We start from the raw sequence: 18,429 nt of genomic DNA, 5'->3' as shown, positions 1-18,429 counted from the left end.
GGTTTATTATTGTAAGTATATGTAGATGTAATATATATATATATATATATATATATATATATATATATATATATATATATATATGATGAGGCAGGACATTATAAGCTTGCTTTCTGCTCCTCTCCTGATACACGATATGTATGTATCTTATTTTAAATGTTCTAATATTGCTAATATTTATTGTATTTTTATTTTACAAACTAAAATGCTGTATTGAAGGTGTTAGTATTTTCTCTCTTTAAATTGTGTAGAAGAAGAGTATTTTTTGTGTCCAGAAAACCCCCCCAAACTAAGCCTGGGAGCCTATCTCAGCTTCCCACGGGCGAAAGGCGGGGTACACCGTGGACAAGTCGCCACCTCATCGCAGGGCCAACACAGATTGCATTAAAAGTACAAAATAACTATAATTTAATTGACTTTTAATACAACAGTTCATTTAAAAAAATATGATTTTATATTGTTACAAATGACAATATTGTATTGGAGATGCAATTTTATTCCTCTTTGAATAGTGTATTTTTGGTTTGTTGTGTCCGGAAAAAAGAATCTGACAAAAAAATGCTAGATAAATTCATAATTTAAACACAAAAAACGAGATTGCTTGCACATAATTTATATCCATCCATTCATCCATTTTCTATTGCTTGTCCCGAATACATGCCAAATATCTTTGAACAATTTTTACTTTTTTTTGCCAAAATAATGTTACAATATATTGAAAAAACTGTATTATGATATTTTGATAACATATATTCTTAAAATCTGCCAATTTGAACAACATAACTACATGTTAATTCCCTTAAAATTATTTTATATATATATATATATATATATATATATATATATATTTTTTTTTTTACAGAAGTCGATATTGTATTAGAAATGCTATTTTTGTTCTTTGAATTGTGTAGATGAAGTGTATTTTTGGTTTGTTGTCCGAAAAAAAATAAAAAAAATAACACAAAATGCTAAATAAATTTACAATTTAAACAAACACAAAATGCCTGCACACAATTTCTAATACATACTGAATATATTAGAAATAAATTATACTTTTTTTTTTTTTAAACAAAATGTATTTTAATGTTTTGAAAACAAGTTTTGCTTTTATAGTTAGTAAAAAATATATATTTAAAATCTGCTTGTTTGAACTTTTTTTAAAATAAAATAAAAAATAAATAGTAAACATTTTGTTTTCAAAACAAAAGCACAACTTTTTTTTTTTAAATATCTGAATAAATATGTTTATATCACATTTTCATTTAGTTAAAAACACTGTTTGCTTACTTGATGAAGACAAAGCTCTAGTGTAGGTTTTTTTTTTTTTTAAGCATCACAAATGCTCCACCACTGGACACATTTTTTTTATATTCCTCAATTGCCTGCAATTTATTTTCATCTCAGCACCAATTTGACGTTGGCGGTTTCATCCTTTCGATATTCCATTTCCTGTTGAAACGCTTCGCCCCGATCCTTCCCGCTTAAAACAGAGCCCCCAGCGGTGACTCTGGACCTGTAGGCACTTCCCCTCACTGTTGCCCCCCAGGTGCTCACTTCCTGTTGGCTCCCACCTTAAGGTATATAGCACAGCCCCTGCAGGCGCTGGTGCAACTCTAAGAACCACGGCTTGTCTTTGTACTCGCTTACGAACACGCTGCTATTTCCCCTTTTTTGATAATGATGTAACGTTTACAAACATTACATTTTGCGTGTGTCGAGCATTTCTTGACGCTAGTTTTGGTGCACGGTGAAGTTGGGGAGTGTGTGTGTTTTGCAGCTTTACGTGCCGGTTTTCCTCAGTCCTGGTCTTGAGTGCTTTTGCTGTTTTTGCCTGGCAGGCTGCTCTGATTGGCTGGCCCTGGGGAAAGGAGATATCATGTTTAGCCCCAAACCAACATGCATCCCTCATCCGCCATCCGTCGCCACAACGATTGTGCGTGTGTTTGTGTGTGTGTTTGTGTGTCTGTGTGTGTGAGAGAGAGACAGAAAAAGCACAACAGAAAGTCAGAGGGAGGTCTGCGCGTTCAGGCGATCGCACACTCTGCTCTTTCTGCTAAAGTGCTTCTCGTCTGCCCGATGGAGGCTGATGAGCTATGACATCACAGCACTTTGTTTTATCTTTAAAAGATGAGCAGGGAGTCCTTCACTTCCCCTTAATGAGGCTGAGGCTGAGGTACCCCCCCTCACACACACTCACTGTATATATATGTGTGTGTAAGTCCGTACTGGGCCCACGTCCCCGCCACTATAATGTTGTTGCGTGCCAACGGCGTGCTGAGGTGTGGGCGCAGCTTCTGGTTTTTCTGCACACAGCTCACTAACGCCCATTTTACCCATAACCCCTGGCGTTTCCTGTCCCGAAGCCATGTGTCAGACCTCATTGGCTAGCGCATCAATAACATTCACCCACATCCCTATATGCAGCACATCTACCACACAGAAGCTTTCTTTTCTACGCCAGACGCTTCACGACGCTACAATTTATTCTACAATCTGCTCAAACTGTCCTCATCGCTAAACTTTTGTACGTATTTTTCACCAAGAATATTTTGTTCTTAATATTTTAAGTACAATAAACCCTCGTTTATTGCTGTTAATCGGTTCTAGGCCTGAATTTCCACACAGTGGGAATATTTTCATATCGACAGCATAAAAAACCTGTTTACTACTGTGAGAATGAGATATTTTTAAGTGTTCTTTTTTAATCCATAGTCATGTTTAAATCAGATAGTATTTTCCTATGTAGTGTGTCTTCTCGTAATCTCCGTGTTTTAAAAAAAATCTTATGTCTGCTAGTAAACTCTGTGTTTCACCTTGAAAGCACTGTGCTGTCCGCATAGGGGTATAACATACTCCCTTCCTGTGGAGAAGGCCTTATCTGTTTTAAAACAACAGCTATATTACTTTTTGGTCGGGAGGGGCTGTTTTCGCACTAAATAAGATGACTCTTTTCGTTTGATTTTAGACCTCTTCTTGCTGCTGCTATAGTCGCATTGTAAGGGCTGGTCTCCTAAAGCTTTAATACATATTTGGCCAAGTACTATTCTGTCTCTGTGGTCCTTCTTACTCAACATATATGTCATCCAAAATATTTTGGGATTGACCAGTGTGTTTTAATCCCTGAGAGGAAGACTGGTCGGATGCAACACTACCTATTAAATATGAGTTTTAACATTATGAAAGCACCCTGAATGAGAAATAACACCCCCATAGTCATCCTTTAATTCATAATACTAATGCTCGCTGAACCTGAGCCAATCGGTGGCCACAATACTGAACAGCCCATTCTAAATACTACTGTAGAATTAAGGATAGGTACTGTACACATTTGAATCGATACGGTACCAGGAAATCGATACCGGTACTCAACATTACCAATTTTCGGTACTTTTGTGTGTGGTAATAACTAAAAATAGTTTGATCCATTTTTTAGACTTGGACTTAGACTTCCTTTTATTGTCATTCAAATTTGAACTTTACAGTACAGATAAGGACACAATTTTGTTACATTAGCTTGTTGTAGTGCAGGATAAAAGAGCAATAAGGTGCAGATATAAATAAATAGATTACTGTACAGATAAATATATTGCACTTTTGCGTATGGATATTAATGTAACATTTAAAATTGAACTGATTATGATAACCGTGCTGTCCAGTTGTTATATCTTGTTTTCTTATTTCATTTGAGTCTCATTTGCTATGCACTTCCACGTCCGATATTAGATGGCAGTACTATTAGGCTGAGCCGCATCAGAGTGATCAAAGAGCCGCATGCGGCTCCGGAGCCGCGGGTTGCCGACCCCTGCTCTAGAGAATCTTAGCATAGGACAGTATAGCATAGCTAATGCAAACTGTCAATAGTCAGGTGAAAAGAACAGCCAAACTGTCGCAAACGGCGAACATTGAACCCACACGGATATATAAAGGCCTCAGCTATATAAATGCCTCTGATTATGTGAGTCTCCTGAACGCTACTCAGAGACAGGCGAGTTGAATCAGGGCTCCTAGCAACCAGACGCAACCAAGAAGCCCTGAAAACAGAAAATAAATCACAAAACATAGGAGAACTGCAGCAAAGGAGACCTATTATCATGACCAGCCTTGTGTGTTGCTTGAGTGATTGTTTCCTTGAGTCTGCAACCCGACTTGACAAGTCTGCAACAAAGGAATCGAAATACTGATTTTACGTAAATCAATACCCGCTAGTACCGAAGGAATTCAGTCGGTGCCTATAAAAGTAAAACATTCTGGAACTATCCCCATGTAATATTAAGATTTTTTGTTCGCTTAACAATTTTTATGCTTGAAAATGCTCCATGTCTACCACATGTTCTTTCCATTTTGACAGAAAAACATAAATGTACTGCATGCGACTGTATATATTTTAAACTCTAATACGATCTAGTAATGTATCAAATATTATGTTATCAAAAATGCTGAAATAACTGCTTGATTCCTGATTTAAATGCAAGTCATCCATCAAATTGTACACTGTAAAAAACAGAATGGTGGTACAGTTTTTCCATTTACAGTAAGTACATTGTAAATAGAAGAACCTTAGATTTGACCAAAAATAAACAGTGGTACTGTTTTATAGGGGTTCTCCAAAAAAATATTCACATCCACATCACAATTTTTATTTATTACGATTCCAAATTGATTGATCATTTTTGAAAATCAAATTTTTTTTTAACTAAACGTTTTTTGCATTTTTTTTCCAAAAATAATACATTTTTGGATTAAAAACATGAAACAACTGTTATTGATGTTATTATTTTGGATACTTTTGCTTTTATAAATTTTTGATTTTCCCTTTTGAAGTATTTGTTTTAATAGATGTTGTATTTGTATGTCTTCTCAATTGCTTTATAAATGTTTATCCTATTGTAACGCTGGGATTCGGTTGGCGGTGGAGTTGCTCTATTTTCTTTCATTAGATTGACTAACATTCTGTGATTTTTGGAAATAAATTACAAATATATTATAAAAAAAGACGTTTTCCTAGGGCAACACGGCGCGTATAAGTCGTAAATTAGGAGCCAAGAAGAGCTTTTGCAACCTGGAACCTGTTTTGAAAAGGTTTCATTATAATCCACATACCAAATAACATATTGAGAGTATCGTGTTGAATCGAGAATCGATTCTGAATCCAATCCAAAAATCAGGATCGAAATCGAATCTTGATGTCCCCAAAGATTCTCACCTCTACTGTTTTTTCATTTACCGTAATATGCTGTATGTGTTTTTTTAAATGTAAATTTCACAGATTTTATTTACAGTAAAGAAAACAAAAATCAAATGTATCGGCAATTGTGTAATAATATCATGAGAAAAATCCTCATACATTTATATTCATATATTAGTTATTGTTACATACTTAGAGGGCAGCCATAACTGTGATGTGGCCCTCGGGTACTTCTCTCAGTATTTTTTTAGGTGAGATTAAAAGAGAGATTAATTGATTACACATCATACTTAATCATTAATTTTTTTAACCGCTTGTCAGCACTAACTGTAATTTACACTAAAATCTGAGACACTTTACCAAACGCATACACGTCTGTGTTCTCTGGAAAACATGCTCTCTTATACTGGCGCCCTCCCGTTTTAGTAGTTTCTCGCAAATTTTTTAACGTGAAAAACCAAACAACTCTCTGCATCTGGGGCAGCACAGCAGGAGAGAACATTGGTGTGTAACCAGTAACCAGTAAAGCCAGGCCTTCAGAATAAAAGCACACGCCAGTATGATAGCACGGTCTCACGCAAACGCCAGTCTTTTCACAAAATGTCCATTATTTTAAGGAAAATTGTTGTTGCTGAAAATTTAAAGGAAAATGTTGACCAAATATTAGACAAACACACTAAAACATTTATTTATGAAAGCCCATATTTTGATCATTGTGACACGCCCTCTTCCTGGTTCAAACCGACACATTTACGGAAGAAGGACAACGCCACACCATAAAGCGTAGTGGTTGATGGTAAAGCGTAGCCGTTCTAAAATTTTTTGGGATTAAACCATATATATATATAAATATGTGTGTGTTGTCCCGATACCAATATTTTGGTACCGGCACCAAAATTATTTTGATACTTCTCGGTACTTTGATACTTTTCAAAATAAAATGGACCACAAAAAATTGCATTATTGGCTTTATTTTAACAAAAAATCTTAGGGTACATTAAACATATGTTTCTTATTGCAAGTTTGTCCTTAAATAAAATAGTGAACATACAAGACAACTTGTCTTTTAGTAGTAAGTAAGCAAACAAAGGCTCCTAATTTAGTCTGCTGACATCTGCAGTAACATATTGCGTCATTTATCGTTCTATTATTTTGTCAAAATGATTTAGGACAAGTGGTAGAAAATGAATTATTAATCTATTTGTTCATTTACTGTTAATATCTGCTTACTTTCTCTTTTAACATATTATATCGACACTTCTGTGAAGATGTAATAATCACTTATTCTTCTGTTGTTTGGATACTTTACATTAGTTTTGGATGATACCACAAATTTGGGTATCAATCCGATACCAAGCAGTTACAGGATCATTCATTGGTCATATTCAAAGTCCTCATGTGTCCAGGGACATATTTCCTGAGTTCATAAACATAATATAAATTTAAAAAAAATAAAAGAAGATGTCGTGATGCCAAAAAATATTGACATAATCATAGTAGTATCGACTAGATACGCTCCTGTACTTCGTATCATTACAGTGGATGTCAGGTGTAGATCCACTGAGCGGTACTTTTCTTTTCAGAGGCGGTATAGTACCGAATATGATTCATTAGTATTGCGGTACTATACTAATACCGGTATACCGTACAACCCCAGTGTATATATGTATATACAGTATATATATATAAATATATATATATATATATATATATATATATATATATATATATATATATATGTATGTGTGGGAAAAAATCACAAGACTACTTCATCTCTACAGGCCTGTTTCATGAGGGGTTCCCTCAATCATCAGGAGAAAATCTCCTGATGATTGAGGGAACCCCTCATGAAACAGGCCTGTAGAGATGAAGTAGTCTTGTGATTTTTTCACACACATACATATATTGCGCTCTACTACGGTATCGAGCACTATTTTTTGGATAACCTTATTAAGACATATATATATATATATATATATATATATATATATATATATATATATGTATAATTCATTTACATTTTATGATGGGGACAGAATTGTTTTTAAATCTTAACATCATTTGTTCATTGTGTATTTGAAGAAGTTTATCACAGATTTTTCAGTGAAAACAGTTCCTCAAAAATATTTAACATCAACCATTGTGTAAAAATAAGTGAAACACTCTTAATGGTGTAACGTAAAAACGTTAATGAAGAATGGTGGAAACCATTTACACATCTCGTTTTTATAACATTCTGACTTGTCACGCAAGTGTAAAAAGAAGTTAACAGAACAATCATATCAATCTCAATTTGTAATTACCTATTTGTTTCAGAAAAGTTACTGCAATTAAAAATGTTTGTGTTAAACAGCCATGTGCTTGAAGAGGTTTTCATTGTTAAAAACTGTAACTCTTGAGTGAAAACGTGTCAAACGAAATTGTGACACGCCACAGTGGTCAATAAAAGACAGATACAACCACAATGATTAATCTGAGATTAGCTACAGATGTGCGCTCCAAACAACTCTTGCTCCTAATCCTCATGGGAAGCGGGCGGATGCTGCTTTTCGATGTGTGCGCCATGTTGCCAGACGTGACAGTAGCTGGCTTACACGGCTGTGTTGTGAGATTAACTAGCGTTAGCCTTCATTAGCCTTCGCGCACCAACGCAGCAGCAGACTGCAATTAACCCGCTAATCCGGCTAATCCACTAATGGAGCTAATCTGACTGGATGGAGTTTTTTTTTTTTTTCCAATAGATTCTCCCTGGAAGCACATGTACACACACAGCGCTCGTTAATGCACACAATTGCATGAAAACACAGTTTTTCATAGTCACTGCAGGTTACATGCATTTCCTCCTACACTAATGAATTAATGAGCTGAATCCAACAAAAAAGGTCACAAAAATCTAAGAAAGTACACGTTTATGATTGACGAAGACTGAATTATATATACTGTATAGATATATACTGTATGCATATACATATATATATATATATATACATACATATACACATATATATATATATACATATATATATATACATATATATATATATATAGAGAGAGAGATGTGTGTGTATATATACTCACATATGTATATACATACACATATATATACACACACACACATATATACATATATATACACACACATATATATATACATACATATGTACATATATACATACATACATATATACATACATATGTACATATATACACATACATACATATATATATACATACATACATATATACATACATACATATATACATACATATGTACATATATACACATACATACATATATATACATATATATATACACATACATAAATACTTACATATATATATACACACATACATATATACATACATATACACATACATACATATATACACACACACACACACACACACACACACACACACACACACACACACACACACACACACACACACACACACACACACACACACACACACACACACACACATATATATATTTTTTATATATATATATATACACACATACCTACTAAGGCTGCAGCTAACGATTATTTTTCTATCGATTAATCTATAGATTCTTTTTTCGATTAATCGGTTAATCTATAGATTATTTTTTCGATTAATCTATAGATTATTTTTCCTTTTACCGATTTTTTTTTTTAATTTAAAATGAAGATGAAAAAATAAATGTAGGCCAGTTTTTTCAAAAGGCATGACTTTTATTTACAAAAAAAAAAGTATGGCCACTCAGTCAACATTGACAACAACATGACAAAATATTCTGTAACAATGTAAACATTTAAAACTTTTAACATTTAACAAAATTAAAAGTAGCTTATTTGCTTTTTAATGTGCAAATATAAAAGTAAACATCCAGTGCAAATCTTAATATTCTGCAATAGTATAAGCATTTCAAAAGTAAAAGTATTGCTTATTTTGCTTTAAAATGTGCAAAAATAAAGATAAACATCCAATACAAAAAAGTGCAAAACGAAATATTCTGTAACAACAGTGTAAACATTTCAACAAAAGTAAAAGTATTGCTTATTTTGCTTAATAACACAACAATGATAGTATGATTAAAGTGAAAGTTAATTGTTCGTTTGTACATAGTATATGTAACTGTTAATGTTGTAAAAGGTATTTGCACAACTAATTAACGTTAGCGTTAAAGAGGAGCGCGTCTTTGTAAACACTGAACAGGCACGCCAAATGCGCCTCTCAGAGCGAAACAGTGTTTAAGTTTATGAATTTACAACGCAGATACAAATGACACATTCATGTTTTTGTGTAATGATGACAACGTATACTCAGGCGGACGATTGACTAGTTGATGGTGATGGCAAGAACGCTGTCGGGTGTTTTCTTTTCAAATGTTCGTTCATAGCCGTTGTGCTGCTATGATAGGCCATTTCCACTCGACACAGTGTGCATACAACAACTGTCAAGTGTTTTGCTTTTTTCGCTGTGCTTATCCCACACTTGAAGGGATGTACCAATGCTGAATGTGGCTTCTGGATTTCACTCAAAAGACCAGACCGTAGTTACTTTTTCCTTTTATTTTCCTTTAGTTTGCAACAGTTTTTCCAACGAAGAAACAGCTTCTTTTTTCTTCTTTAGTCTTTTTAGCAGTCTTTAGCAGTGTTAGTAGACTTTAGTTTCTTTAGCTGTCATTAGCTGTCTTTAGTAGCCTTTAGTAGCCTTTAGTAGCCTTTAGCTTCTTTAGTAGGTGACAAACCTTTAAGGACAAAACACCACAAGATTAACATGCTGTAAAAAATCAATCAATTATCAATCCCATAATTTACAATTATTAATTAGGCTATCAAACTCTTAACCATTAAACAAGTGCAAGAAAATGGACACATCTTTTCCCTTTAAGTTAAAACAGATTTTAAATAAATTGTCTCAACATAAATGCACCAAGATACATATAAAATACATTTAAACCCAGAAACACAATAGATAAATGCAACAGAAAACCCAATATGCAAATACATAAATACCTAACCAATTAACCACCTATTTAGATACATATTTAAAATCCATATTCAATATAAATATATTATTAATTTAGCAGTGAAACACTCAATCTTAAACGCTGTCTACTGGTAGAAAAATGCCCCTTTTTCGATGCCTTCACCAGCAGCCAATGATCCAACACAGTTAAATCCAACACTTTAAATTGAGCGACTTCACCCTCCTGATGAAGCAAACTGCTCCAACATTTATCAACCTAAGCAAAGAATATCAACACTAAACAACAGTTACATAACACACTGTGTGTATTTAGCCTCCAGACTAAGCACGCTACATGCACACAACACCCCCCCCCCCCCCCCCCAATCTCACCAGCGCAACAGGTGCGCCACACCCACGAAGAGAAATATTAAATCTTACATACTTTTGGCACAACTCTTGGTTATCTGTAATGAACTAAACCTTTTTCCACTCTGCGCTGGCGTCTTTTGTACTCCTTGATTTGACAAAGCTGTCTAATTACTGGGCTCGCGCACCAGCAGATGAGACAGGAGCGCGCCGCGTTATACCTGCGCATGAACGTAAACTGATCGGCTCTGATTTTATAAGCCGACTGGCCGAAATAATGCCGAATTATATACATTTCCTGGGGTTGCCTAGGTGAATAGGGATGCGGATGTGCTCTAAGATAAAATATAATTTTATTAAGTGGGGTTTGGCTGGTTGCTAAACAGCCACGGTTGCGAGCTCGCGCGTCAGCTGACGAGACAGCTGTTTGCAGCTACAACATTATTATGCCGTTTATTGAAATACTCCCACACTTTTGACGACTTTTGGCGTGCTTTTTTTCCCTCGCTAGCTCGCACCGCTCGCATCATCTGCTTTGCGCTCCGCCATGACGGCAGTGTGACGTAAATATGCGACGCGTCGACGCATAAAAACGACGTCGACGTATTTACGTAACCGATGACGTCGACTACGTCGACGCGTCGTTTCAGCCTTAATACATACACACACATACGTGTATATATATATATATATATATATATATACACACACATACATACACATACAGACATATATATTTATATATATATGTATATATATATATATATACACATACACACACCTAATATACACACACACACATATATATATATATATATATATATATATATATATATATATATATATCAGTGACGTGCAGTCACTAGAGGCAGGTGAAGCGGGGCCTCACCTGCCATCATGGAAAGAAAACAAATTTAAAAAGAAAAAAATATATATTAAATTGTTAAATGTATCCAGTGATTATACTATAAAGTTATTTTCCATTTAACTTCACCAGTTTTAGATTATTTTTATTCAAAATCGCTGAATTTTCACATTTGCCGTTCAAATACTGCGAAGAGACGGTGCGGTGAACAACAGCCAGTCGAGGCACGTCACTCAGTGCCTCAACATGGACGGACTCTGCTAACTGCTGGTCTGCTGTGCAGTGAGTCCGTATTGCTATATGAACTATATTATACATTTCCATAGTTTAGTTAGCTGAGGTATATAATGTACAATGTATTTTGTCAACAACTGTATGTGTCAAGGGGATGGGTCAAATGCAGAGGACAAATTTCATTACACCTAGTGTGTGTGTGACAATCATTGGTACTTTAACTTAACTTTAACTTTACACATACAAACTGTAGCACACAAAAAAGCACATTTAATAAAAAAAAAACGTTATTATGGTCTTACCTTTACTTAGAAATTAAGTCCATGCACCGCAACTAAAGCCCTCACTTAAACTTTCCACGTGCAAGATTGAATCTATTTAAAAAAGTGTAACCGAGGGTTTATAAATGTCGCCTATACTGTGTGAAACTACAAAATAAAAACACGGAGGCTCCAGTTTACACAAGGACCACTTTATTTACCTTCTTTCAAAAACCTCCGCAACGTGACATCACTTCCGCTCTTAGCGCCTTCAAAATAAGAGCTCAAGGCATATACTGTATAACAGCGCATAACAGGAACTTAACATCACAAAGAGGAAAGCCCATGAAAATAGGTTACAAAAGTTATTTAATAAGAAGCCAAAAAGTGCAAAAACAATAATGTTCGTGTTGGAGGAGTTGTGAATTAGGTACACCTGCAGTCTGCTGGTGTATCTGCACAGCAGGCTAGCAGTTAGCCGAGTTATTGCGCAATCCATGTTGCGGCACTGAGTGACGTGCCTCAACTGGCTGCTGTTCACCGCACCGTCTCTTCTCAGTATTTGAACGGCAAATGTGAAAATTCAGCGATTTTGAATAAAAATAATCTAAAACTGGTGAAGTTAAATGGAAAATAACTTTATAGTATAATCACTGGATACATATAACAATTTAATTTTTTTTTTTCTTTTTACATTTTTTTTCTTTCCAATCTCTAGTGATTGCACGTCACTGATATATATATATATATATATATACATACAAATCCCGTTTCCATATGAGTTGGGAAATTGTGTTAGATGTAAATATAAACGCAATACAATGATTTGCAAATCATTTTCAACCCATATTCAGTTGAATATGCTACAAAGACAACATATCTGCTGTTCAAACTGATAAACCTTTTTTTTTTTTGCAAATAATCATTAACTTTAAAATTTGATGCCAGCAACACGTGACAAAGAAGTTGGGAAAGGTGGCAATAAATACTGATAAAGTTGAAGAGTGCTCATCAAACACTTATTTGGAACATCCCACAGGTGAACAGGCAAATTGGGAACAGGTGGGTGCCATGATTGGGTATAAAAGTAGATTCCATGAAATGCTCAGTCATTCACAAACAAGGATGGGGCGAGGGTCACCACTTTGTCAACAAATGCGTGAGCAAATTGTTGAACAGTTTAAGAAAAACCTTTCTCAACCAGCTATTGCAAGGAATTTAGGGATTTCACCATCGACGGTCTGTAATATCATCAAAGGGTTCAGATAATCTGGAGAAATCACTGCACGTAAGCAGCTAAGCCCGTGACCTTCGATCCCTCAGGCTGTACTGCATCAACAAGCGACATCAGTGTGTAAAGGATATCACCACATGGGCTCAGGAACACTTCAGAAACCCACTGTCAGTAACTACAGTTGGTCGCTACATCTGTAAGTGCAAGTTAAAACTCTCCTATGCAAGGCGAAAACCCAGAAACGCCGTCGGCTTCGCTGGGCCTGAGCTCATCTAAGATGGACTGATACAAAGTGGAAAAGTGTTCTGTGGTCTGACGAGTCCACATTTCAAATTGTTTTTGGAAACTGTGGACGTCGTGTCCTCCGGACCAAAGAGGAAAAGAACCATCCGGATTGTTATAGGCGCAAAGTTGAAAGGACAGCATCTGTGATGGTATGGGGGTGTATTAGTGCCCAAGACATGGGTAACTTACACATCTGTGAAGGCGCCATTAATGCCAAAAGGTACATACAGGTTTCGGAGCAACATATGTTGTCATCCAAGCAACGTTACCATGGACGCCCCTGCTTATTTCAGCAAGACAATGCCAAGCCACGTGTTACATCAACGTGGCTTCATAGTAAAAGAGTGCGGGTACTAGACTGGCCTGCCTGTAGTCCAGACCTGTCTCCCATTGAAAATGTGTGGCACATTATGAAGCCTAAAATAGCACAACGGAGACCCCCGGACTGTTGAACAACTTAAGCTGTACATCAAGCAAGAATGGGAAAGAATTCCACCTGAGAAGCTTAAGAAATGTGTCTTCTCAGTTCCCAAACGTTTACTGAGTGTTGTTAAAAGGAAAGGCCATGTAACACAGTGGTGAACATGCCCTTTCCCAACTACTTTGGCACGTGTTGCAGCCATGAAATTCTAAGTTAATTATTATTTGCAAAAAAAAATAACGTTTATGAGTTTGAACATCAAATATCTTGTCTTTGTAGTGCATTCAATTGAATATGGGTTGAAAAGGATTTGCAAATCATTGTATTCCGTTTATATTTACATCTAACACAATTTCCCAACTCATATGGAAACGGGGTTTGTACACACACATACATACATATATATATACACACACATACAACACATACATATACACACACACACACACACACACACACACACACATACACATACACAGTAGGGCTGTCAATGTTAACGCGTTCACGCATGTGATTAATAAAAAAAAAAAATTGCGTTACCATAAATAAATGATGATTAATAGAAGTGTATGTTTTGACCGCCGCATGAAGGGAGCGTGCATTGTACAAGTCGTGATTACGTTACACACCAGTTAGAGCGATGTGCTCTGCACCCACTTTCGCTTAAAAAAAAAACCTCGATGGAACTTTAGATAAAATTGAGGTAATTAGTATTGCAGCGACAAACTTTATCATCGGCACACATCAAGTTTAAAATAGCACCTTAACGCGAAACATAAACGTGAGGATGGCGCCGCTAGCGTGAATGCTACTTAAATAGGGTTGCCAAACGTCCCTTAAAAAATAAATCGTCCCATATTTAGAAACAAAAGTACACGTTCCGTATTGAGCTGTCAAGGGACACACTTTGTCCAGTATTTTTATTAAATAAGTGGCCAACAGAGGTGATTATTTTGTTTTCATGTTCATGTTGGTGCGCCCTGTTAAAGAAAAAGGTAAATTGTGACGTCACGGGCCAGTTTTGACTCTGCAGTTTTGCCAAAGTCGCCAACATGCACCGAGCAGGCATCTTGTCAGTGTAGCAGATAACTAAAGTCTATAAAAGTTAAAATACAAGTGTTCTGCTGTCTATGGTTGCAATAATCGCAATATTTATGTGTTTGTTTTGTTACTGAGTGCAGTTGGTCCCAGGTCAAGCACACGTGGTCATTTAATGAGGATATTATACATCCAGTTTGCTCCCTTCGCTAGGTGAAGAGTGGTATGTGGCGTGTCATTTATTCCACTTTAATGAGTTATGAGTGTGTGTGTGTAATGCTTTTATTTAATGATAAATTACACAACATAGCAGAAAGACAATAATCTCAAGAACTCCTTCATAAATAAATCACAATTTCAAAGTTGACAGTCGATAACGATACAAATATCTCACCTCTTGTTTTGTCACAGTAGTTTTCAGAGGGATGAAAGTTGCACACCTGCTCTATCATAAAGCTGCACATTGAATTTATTCTGTTTTAAGTTAAGCAGGACATTACCCTGTTTAAGAAATATGTTTTTTTTAAATTATTATTAATGATGCTTTTTGTACAATGTACTTTATTGAGATTGTTTCAAGGGTTTACAGATTTTTTTATGACTTTGTAAATAAAAAACAACTAGCAACAAATGTAGCATCTTCTACTGATGTTATTATAAAATGTACTTTAGAGACTCTTAACTTCTGTCCCTCGATGTCCCTGACGAAAGAAGAGAGCTGCAGGGAGCATGACGTCACACTTGCTTGGGGCTGTTGCACTAGTTGGACTCTTTTTTTCTTAAAAGCCGCCACTGTCATCTTAATATTTGCACATTTTGTAGATGGCTGCTCGCGGGTATATCTGCGATATATATATAAAACTCACGTCCACATCGCAGACATGCTGACAATGCTCCAGACAATGGCGTGCGTTTTGTTTACATTCGGTTTCGGTAGCGCGGTTTTCGGTGATCAAAGTATTTTTTCCGGTGGTCAAGTTTTCATTACATCACTTGTCAATAGTGTGCAAATAATAGCCTACATACATTTACAGTCGTGGTCAAAAGTTGACATACACGTGTAAAGAACAAAATGTCATGGCTGTCTTGAGTTTCCAATAATTTCTACAATTCTTATTTTTTTGTGATAGAGTGATTGGAGCCCATACTTGTTTGTCACAAAAAACATTCATGAAGTTTGGTTCTTTTATGAATTTATTATGGCTCTACTGAAAATGTGACCAAATCTGCTGGGTCAAAAGTATACATACAGCAACATTATCAATTTTGGTCATGTAGAAAAGTTACAATCAAATCAATTTAGCTTCATGGCATGGCCTCTTAACTTCATGTGAATGATTATGATTGACGACACCCGTTGACTTCTCTGAGCCTATTTAAATAGGGCTCATGTGATGCAATCATTAGACTCGGTTACAAACGCGACAATGGGAAAGTCAAAGGAACTCAGCACATATCTGAAAAAACTAATCATTGATTTGAACAAGTCAGGAAAGTCAATTGGAGCCACTTCAAAGCAGATTAAGGTCCCAAGAGCAACTGTGCAGACAATTGTTCGTAAGTATAAAGTGCATGGCACAGTTTTGTCACTGCCACGATCAGGAAGAAAACGCAAGCTATCACCTGCTGCTGAGAGAAAATCGGTCAGGATGATCAAGAGTCAACTGAGAACCACCAAAAAGCAGGTCTGCAATGAATTGGAAGCTGCTGGAACACAGGCGTCAGTGTCCACAGTCAAGCGTGTTTTGCATTGCCATGGACTGAGAGGCTACCATGCAAGAAGGAAGCCCTTGCTCCAGAAGCGATACCTTAAGGCTTGTCTAAAGTTTGCTGCTGATCACATGGACACAGATAAGACCTTCTGGAGGAATGTTCTGTGGTCTTGTGCAGCCCTTTGAGACAATTGTGATTTGGGCTATATAAATAAACATTGATTGATGACATTGATTGATTGAGATGAAACAAAAATTGAGCTGTTTGGCCACAATACCCAGCAATATGTTTAAGTTAAAGTACCAATGATTGTCACACACACACTAGGTGTGGTGAAATGTGTCCTCTGCATTTAACCCATCCCCTTGTTCACCCCCTGGGAGGTGAGGGGAGAAGTGGGCAGCAGCGGTGCCGCGCCCGGGAATAATTTTTGGTGATTTAACCCCCAATTCCAACCCTTGATGCTGAGTGCCAAGCAGGGAGGTAATGGGTCCCATTTTTATAGTCTTTGGTATGACTCGGCCGGGGTTTGAACTCACAATCTACCGATCTCAGGGCAGACACTCTAACCATTAGGCCACTGAGTAGATTGGAGGATAAGAGGTGAAGCCTTTAATCCCAGGAACACCAAACCTACCGTCAAGCATGGTGGTGGTAGTATTATGCTCTGGGCCTGTTTTGCTGCCAATGGAACTGGTGCTTTACAGAGAGTAAATGGGACAATGAAAAAAGAGGATTACCTCTAAATTCTTCAGGACAACCCAAAATCATTAGCCCGGAGTAGGGCTGGGCGATATATCGAATATTTTTTATATATCGCGGGTTTGTCTCTGTGCGATATAGAAAATGACTATATCGTGATATTCGAGTATACGTTCTCACGCAGTTGCTTTTAGCTGCGGGCATTACACTACATACGTTTCTTACTCTTTGTTCTCTCTCCTTCTGACAGAGACATAAAACAAGCGCACCTTCTTACATACGTCACATACTGTCGGGCGTGCAACGTCATACGCCCTCGCGGAGCAGAGAGGTAGCAGCATGGGTAAAGTTAGCTGTGGTGCGAGTGGTAATATGAAAGAAAGAAGGTGTGAATCTAGTAACAAATGAAGGAAGAATAATTATTTCCCAAGAAAAACAGCACAGGGTCCATCGTCTGGCGGTGGTTTGGCTTCAAGCGGGAAGATGTCGAACAGACAACCGTAATATGTCAAGTATGCGGCTAAAGCGTTGCTACAAAAAGTAGCACCACTGCTAATGTGTAGCATCATTTGAAAAGTCACCCGCTAGAGAATAAGGAGTGCTTGAAACTCTGCATGTCAACATCTCCGTTTGGTGCCACACCCACAAAATGCCCAAGTCACCATTTCCAGATCAACACTGTATGAAAAAAATAGTCAACAACAGAAGGAGATAACGTCCGCAGGAACCTACCACATAGTGAAGGACATACACTATTTGAGTTCCTATTATGCAGCTCATTTTTATTTGACAGTTATTGAACTATTTTGTGTGACATCATGCACAAAAGTGCACTGTATTTGTTTTAAACTATTGTAGTGGCTTTATGTACAGAAAGTGCACTTTAATTTAGTGTTTTGATGTGTCATCTTAGTGACATCTTGCACAAAAGTGCACTAATAGCTTGTTTTAAAATGTCTCTGACAATCTTGCACTTTCTGTTTTGGAAATGACATGAATGTTTGTGCCACTGCTTAATAACTGTTTAATTAATACAGTTTTGTTAAATTGACTTAGTTGTGATTTCCCTCTCTGCATGAAAGTTTAAAATTAGCATATAATAATGCAGTATGAACAAGAATGTTTTAATGTAGACACATAGAATCATCATACTGCTGTGATTATATG

The 18,429-nt window shown here is 36.4% G+C and overlaps 1 long non-coding RNA gene across 1 annotated transcript in view; it reads right to left on the bottom strand.

Moving 5' to 3' along the window:
- Nucleotides 1–1,150: 1,150 nt before the first annotated feature.
- LOC133623477 (uncharacterized) overlaps nt 1,151–18,429 on the bottom strand; it is a 90,793-nt gene continuing 73,514 nt past the window's right edge. The window contains exon 3 of the long non-coding RNA XR_012051177.1: nt 1,151–1,858. This is a non-coding gene — a long non-coding RNA (uncharacterized lncRNA). The remainder of the gene's footprint in view (nt 1,859–18,429) is intronic.

This window comes from Nerophis lumbriciformis, linkage group LG26, assembly GCF_033978685.3.
Source record: "Nerophis lumbriciformis linkage group LG26, RoL_Nlum_v2.1, whole genome shotgun sequence".
Taxonomy (NCBI): domain Eukaryota; kingdom Metazoa; phylum Chordata; class Actinopteri; order Syngnathiformes; family Syngnathidae; genus Nerophis; species Nerophis lumbriciformis.
This window is presented reverse-complemented; position numbering and strand designations above follow the sequence as displayed.